We start from the raw sequence: 7,750 nt of genomic DNA on the forward strand, positions 1-7,750 counted from the left end.
GACATTTGAATTGGAGTTAAAGATCAAGATAAATTATTTTATATTGCCACGGTCTTCATATCAAATCTATCAATATCTCCATACACATACACACAAATGTTTATGTACGACAGAATATGCATACATGATTATATTTTGTGTACACACACACACACACACATACACACATCCAGCAAGAGGCTTGGGCACATAGTCAGTTTAATATTCACTAACAAATATCACCAGAAGTCTTAGCGAGCAAATAATTGAGACAGGTTATTTTAGAAAAAGGGTTTGTTGGGGGCGCTTGGGTGGCTCAGTCTTTAAGTGTCTGCCTTTGGCCCTGGGCATGATCCCAGGGTCCTGGCAGGCTGGGAGCCTGCTTCTTCCTCTCCCTCTCCCCCTACTTGTGTTCCCTCTCTCGCTGGCTGTGTCTCTCTCTGTCAAATAAATAAATAAAATCTTTTTTAAAAGAAATAAAGAAAGAAAAAGGGAGTGCTATATCCAATATAATGAATAAACTGATACCTATTCCCATAGAAAGGAATGGAAGTTTTCATTTTGAAATACAGATTAATCCTTGTGATTGTTTTCCTATAAAGCAACCCATAATCCTCCAAAACCGCACCCCAAGAAGAAAGCTGTGGAAACTCAGCACAGGAAGACATTTTCTGTAGGCCATTTTGTATGGAAGGTAACAAGGAGAACCTCTCAGAGAGCAGAACCAGGGCTTAGAGAGAACAGCGGGGCGGTTCCTTCCAGAATGCTTATAGGTCCCAGAATCTCAAAAATGTTGCTGATGGAGGCAGGGCGGTGCATTGTACAGAGATAAAGAACAAGATGCAGGAATTGGATAACTTCAGGTCTGTCTTGTTGAGAACTGGCTGAGTACATTCTTTTAATAATAAGAAGAATGAGTGCAGATGTTTGGGTAACTAGAGGGGGGGCCTATAGAGGAGAATATAGTTGTATATTCAAACGCATTCTCAATACACTTCTTATTAAAGGAACCCAGTTTTATTTAAGAAAGTAATACACACAGCAAAGCAATATAGTTCGTCTAAATGTTTTGGGTGATGATGGGTCATTCTAGGGATGATCCAGGTGAAAACTTACAACTATACTTATGCTTGATTTTACCGTACCATGCTATACCATTGGATCTTACTAAATTTTGTTTAAATCCAGTGTATCTTAAGAATGGAATATTTATTACCTTTTCCCTTAGCATTGATGAGAAATCATGTATTCTTAAGCTCAGAGATTTTTTCCTATGTGATCTGTTATCTTACACTTGTCATTGACATTAAGAAATATAACAGATTGTTGTGTCACATTAAACTATTAACTAGCCAGAAACAGTTTACTCCCTCTACTTCCCTGTTTGCCATCTCTCCCCCGAAATACTCATACAATCACACCAAGTGATTCTAAGTGGTCATATTAGAGAAATCAGGTATCAATCAACAATTTCCAGAAACATCGAGCAATTACTACTAATCAAAGATTTAATGGATTCATAAAGCCAAACAGCAGGACTAAAGTAAAATAGGTTGAAAGTCCAAGTGTCACCTCATCCTTTTGCCCATTCCGGAGCAATTGTTAGGCAAAAAGCCAGTCCTATTGACCAAACAAAATGAGTAGTTCTTATTGTATGTGTGTTGGGAAATGAATTATTGAAAAAGAAGGAAGTGGGAAGAAAACCATAGGAGAGAGTCTTAAGTTAGTTACTGTGTGTATTATCACATTGGGAATAAAAGAAGATCTAATGAGGCAATGCTTTCATATTTTGTTTTGTTATTTTTGCAGTTTGGTTTGGTTTTGTTTTTATGTGCCCATTTTATTGCAGCAAATAATAACAGAGCACTCCTCCTAGAAAAACATGCTCATGCACATCTTCAATTCCAGGAAAAACAAGAGAAGTAAAAATAAAATATCCCTTCCATTAGAAGTGACTCACATGACAAATTCTTAAAAGGTTCACCTAGGGGCAATGCCTGATTAAGATGTAAATTCTTTTTTTTAATAATAATTTTTTATTATATTATGTTAGTCACCATACAATACATCCTTAGTTTTTGATGTAGTGTTCCATGATTCATTATTAGCGTATAACACCCAGTGCTCTATGTAAATTCTGACTGCAACCAAATGTATACTGAGGATGAGGGGAGAGACTCTCCTTCCCCCTCTATTGGAGAATCCCAGGATAAAAGTCTCATTGACATACATTCTTTAAAAATATTTTGCAGCATGAGAATAATAGGGAAGTTTTCAGAGAAGACTTCACTTTCAAAAGTGATTTACCACAAGAGACTAAAGCAAACTTGAGAAAGTAACTATTTTGGTGTTCTCAAAATCAATTCATATTTTAAAATCTGTGGTATTCTTTTATCATTGTAAGGTCTCTAAAAATATTCCCAGTACTGTTTTCTGCTCTATGCTGTGTTGTCTGCATAAGATATTTATTGGACGAATTTTTTGGACTAATTTTCAAAAATGAAACAAAAAAGAATTAGTAGCTTGCTGAACAAATAAAACATATTTCTTTCACAATTATTTAGAGTTTCATTTTACTATTTGCCTTTTGTCTTACAAAAAGCAATGAAAACTGGATCAAAAGTGAAGATGGAACATAGATGTCTACAATACCCACACCTATAATCTCAAGAAATGACCACTAGGCGTTACAAGAAAAACTAATAAATCAAAAATAATGAAAAAAAAACATGAAAGATGCATCAGCAGATCCAGAAATTCTTCAAAAATAGAAAATATAAGATGACATTTACAGAGAAAAAAACAAACTAAAATCAAAAACAAAAACAAAAAAAAACCACAAATACATGTGTGTATATATATACACACACTGGATATATATACATATATACACACACATATACTGGAAAGAATATCATAATATGATGAAGTTTGTAAAAATAGGTTGCTACTGGTCTTACATGTTATAAAATTGCCAAAAATGCCATATATTTGGCCCAAGTAAAATCTCAACAATTTCCAAAAAGCAAAATTTTTCCAGGTGCACTGATTAAAAAGCATTGTTTTAAATAATTTTTTTAAAAATTACATTTGGAAATAAAATATGCTCAGTTGGAAAATTAACAGATAATCTTTCTTAACAAGGGTTAACCCAAAAGTGAAATTATAGTAACTTTAACATGAGTTATGATAAAAGCAGTCCATACATATCGAAGGCTGAAGTTAATGACTAAATGACACTCATGAGAAAATATGATTTTATATTAGAAGACTCTATGAAGACAAACTAGCAAATATTAACTTAAAAAACTATCATATTAGAAAAAAATATTGAGCTAACAAATGATTTAAAAGAAGAAAAAGCTAAAATGGACAACACAATTCATAGTTAAGAAAGAGAACAGTGAAACAGTAAGAAATAATAAATATACTTATCAATGACATTGATACATGTTTTTGGAAAATAAAAAACAATAGATAAACATCTAGTGACTCCAAGGAAAAAAATAAAAACCTTAAGGTAATAATATATAATGCATGGAGTAGGTTTTGAAAATAAGAAGTGTATGTAATTGTACACTGATAATTTTAAAATTATTTCACAATGGATGGTTTTTCATAAACTTAAAATTAAGACCATTGCCATGAAAGTGCTTGAAAGTATGATCAGATCAGTAAACATATTAAAAATCAATTTGGTAATCAAAAACTTATTTGTAAAAGGTACCCATCCCAGAGTGTAATCTGGGCAAGTCCCATAAAATCTCCAAGAAAAAACAACACATGTATAAATACTTAATACAGAGAAATAGAGTAATAGTTTCTCAAATAATTATAGGTGCTTAAATTGATCACCAAATGTAAAAAAGGAATAAGGAAAGATTATGGAAGTAACCATTTTATATGCATGTTAGGATATTAATATAACAATCTGAATTAATCAAGTCCAAATAGGATTTATCACAGGAAAACAAAAACGCTTTAAGATAGAAAACTTCAGAAATGAATTAATGCCACTGAACTAACAGAGTGAAGAAAATAGAGGATATGCATTCAGGCAATGTATTTGATCATCTTCAATATACATTCAGTTCAGGAAAAAAAACACAGTATTTTTCAAGTTTATAACATAACTAAAGCTAAGATATTTATAAGCATTCCTTCCTGATTCACAGCGAAGATCGTGATGTCTTCTACCACCACCACCATCAAATGAGTTTCTGGCAAACCTCAAGAAAATAATATGAAGAAATACATAGCTGGAGGGGAGGGAAGTAATAAGGAGAAATTTGGATACAGACAAGGACAGAAGAAAGATTATGTGAAGACACAGGGAGAAGATAGCCATCAACCAGCCAATGAAAGAAGGCTCAGAAAAACATCAACCCTGCTAACACCTTGATTTTTGTCCTTTACTCCACCCCCTCTGTGATACGTGGAAATGACAGCCCTAGCAGACTAATACAAGTCACCTCTGAGACTCATTTGTTGAGTCCATATTTAGTTAAGAAAGAGAGGATCTTTCCAACCAGCTGCTTAAGAAATGCCAACATTAACACTGCACGCCCATCTGCTCTTCAATAAAGAGGGACGTTTCCGTGCGCTGCAGGCTGTGTAAAGGGATGAAGCAGGAGAAAGATTCATCTTCCAAGAATGCTTCACAGTCTAACCTCAGAGCCAAACAAAAACTATGAATGGAAGCTTGGGGCTTTTCTCCAATACATAGTGACTAAAATCCTCCTCACTCAACTTACACCTGTACACTTTTGTGAAGATACTCTTTGAAGTTATAGGTATGTTGGAGGAACCCTTTTCTGCATCTTAATGATGATAGGGGATTTGTCTGAATTAAATATTTTGGATTATCTCATTGACAAGCTGGGAGACAGGATGTGTCATAATTGTGTCTTCGCACAAGTGCTGGAGATTTAAACTATCTTTCAACTAAAAATTATTTTTCAGCGCTTTGTAACTGTAAGAAAGATACCGAGCATTGTAAGGAATGTTGTATGAGTTGTAATAAAGAGACTGACCCCAGTTTTGATGACTGCTGACTCATGTCTAAGCCTCACCCTCTCTTTCCCCCTTGATCCCACAGGACAAGCTGACAAGAAAGCTCTCAGGTGTCTCATCTTTTGGCTGGAAATTTAAACCTGCTGCCTTTTCTCGAGTCCTACTTCCTAGCTGCTCTAAAAACCCAACAAAGTCCCTCTGTTTTGCCCAAACTAGCCCGGACCTGCTTGTGTCCTTCCAGTTCTCCCTGGAGTCTCTTGTGTAAGTAATAATATACTTTCTATCACATTCCTTTGGTGTGTAGAATATCATAATCCTGGACACAATACCAAATTTTAGACAGAACCCACCAAATTCTGCAGAGTAACACAAAACACTGTGAAACTCATTTTTGAATTTTCAGTATAAGAACTAAGGAAGAGCCACTGTGTTATCTTTTCTTAGTAGTTTATGAATAGAGAAAGTAAACTCAAAAACCATGTAGATAAGATTCAATTCCCATTTCTTTAGCAGCTGTGTTAACTGGGATAATTATTTAGTTTATATTTATCTCAATTCCTTCATCTGAAGAAGCATGTCTAATAATGCTTACTTGCAAGGTTTTTTAATGATTAAACCAAAAATATATAAATTAAGCTTCTGGTGTAGTTCATGATATATAAGGCTCTGCATATGTTATTTTGTAATATACCAGCGTAACACAAAAGTAAAACAGTTTAAAGAAAACAGAAAATAATTTTATAGTATTTACTTCCAGATAACAAATCATAATTCGCAAGGCTTATTTTTAAATAAATCTGTTTCCAAAAAATATCTTAGAATTTCCAATGAGTAAAATGCTTAGTATCTTAAAAGTTCCATGGTTATGCTCATAATTTCTACTAACTAAAAATAATTCAATGTTTTCAAATCATTATCAGTAAATGTTTCAGCTCTAAAATATATCACTTTTTCAGTGTATATGAACATATGTTGTACCACTAATGTCTACTTGTAAAACTTGTCCTAACTGTTGCATAAGACAATGGATTATTTAAAACTGCAGGAATATTGCTTCAGTGTTCAGCATAAGGCATTCCTATGGTGGTCCGATAGTCCATTAATAAAATTAGAGTGGGGCATGGAATAGTATTACTAAACCAAAGGTTGCTTGTAATGGAGTTTTGTAATAGCACAACTGTTTATATATAGAATATGCAATGCATATGATCAAATAGTTTACTGGTTGATCAGTAGCCCAAGTATTATTTAAAAATAAAATATGAATTTCCCTACCTTTGCATTAATTTTTCTGTGAACTTTAAAACTTCCCTAAAAAATAAAGTCCATAAAAAATGAACTAAAATATGTTTTATGAGAAAAATAACCTTTTTTGAATATAAGAAATTACTTTATCACAATTATAATTTAAAAAGATAATTGAGAGGTTTTACTCATTGACTTTTCTTTTATTTCTTTTTTTTTTTTTTAAGATTTTATTTATTTATTTATTTATTTATTTATTTATTTATTTATTTATTTATTTGACAGAGACAGAGACAGGCAGGGAGAGAGGGAACACAAGCAGGGGAAGTGGGAGAGGAAGAGGCAGGCTCCCAGCGGAGAAGCCTGATGTGGGGCTCGATCCCAGAACTCCGGTATCACTCCCTGAGCTAAAGGCAGACACTTAAAGACTGAGCCACCCAGGCGCCCCCATTCTTTTATTTCTTTTTAAAATCTAGTCTTATTACAAGGACACTAAGTGGAATTATTAAATGTATATTGCAGGCTTGACTTACAGTAAGTATCCTTAGGGTTACAATAAAAAAAACCCAAATTAAGATAAATTGTATTCACGCATTCTTTAGCCCATTACCTACATATATTGTCTTCCTTTTCTTTAACTGTTTCCTTAATTCTAATTTATTAAGTAGCTACCATGTCCAGTTCTTCTATGTATATCACAAATAAATGTTTACCCTGGACTTTCATGGATAAAGACTTAGAAACTATGAACCAAGCTTCTGCACAATACTCCTTTCTTTCACAACTTTTCTGAAAATAGTCAGCAGAAGAATTTGTGTGTATATGTGTGATCTGTGAAATGGAAAATAGTTTGTGTGTCAACTCTCTAGAAAAAGGAGCATCTGATGATTAAAAAAAATTAATTGATTCCATTTTCTGGACCGGTAAGCCAGAGTGTAAAGTGGAATATTAGACTCATATAAATTAATATTACTATCTTAGTTTGTTTCAGCTGCTTTAACAACAATAACAAAACAGACTGGGAAACTTATAAACAACAAAGATTTATTTCTTTGTGAAACTATATATGCTCTGCGTTTCCAAAATACAGTAGTGGGATGACATAGGATAAACATTCCCATTCCAAAAAGGAAAGGTAGGAAAGAAAAGAGTAACAAGTCCCACTGAGTCCAAAACCTATCAAGGCAACAACATGATGACTTAAGGCTTGAGAATAATCCTCTTTGGTTTGAAGATCTGACTTCTAGACCCATTGGAAGAGCAACATCACCCCTACAGTTCAGTGGGAGGGACTTGCAGTGGTTCCCTGGCTGGCCTTGCTCCCATGGTGTCTTTCTGCTTGGGTTTCATGGCTCTACTGCCAGGGGTCTCATGAACACCTCTCTCTCAGTCTAGACTGGTATCTGGAGTCCTGGTTTCACTGGTAACCCTGTCCTTTGAAATCTAGGTGGAGGCAACGATGCCCACTTAGCTCTGCTAGGCCCAGCCCGTGTCACAGCTCTGTGCAGGGGTT

Source organism: Ursus americanus, chromosome 35 (assembly GCF_024610735.1).
Source record: "Ursus americanus isolate L20-20 chromosome 35, mUrsAme1.1.p, whole genome shotgun sequence".
Taxonomy (NCBI): domain Eukaryota; kingdom Metazoa; phylum Chordata; class Mammalia; order Carnivora; family Ursidae; genus Ursus; species Ursus americanus.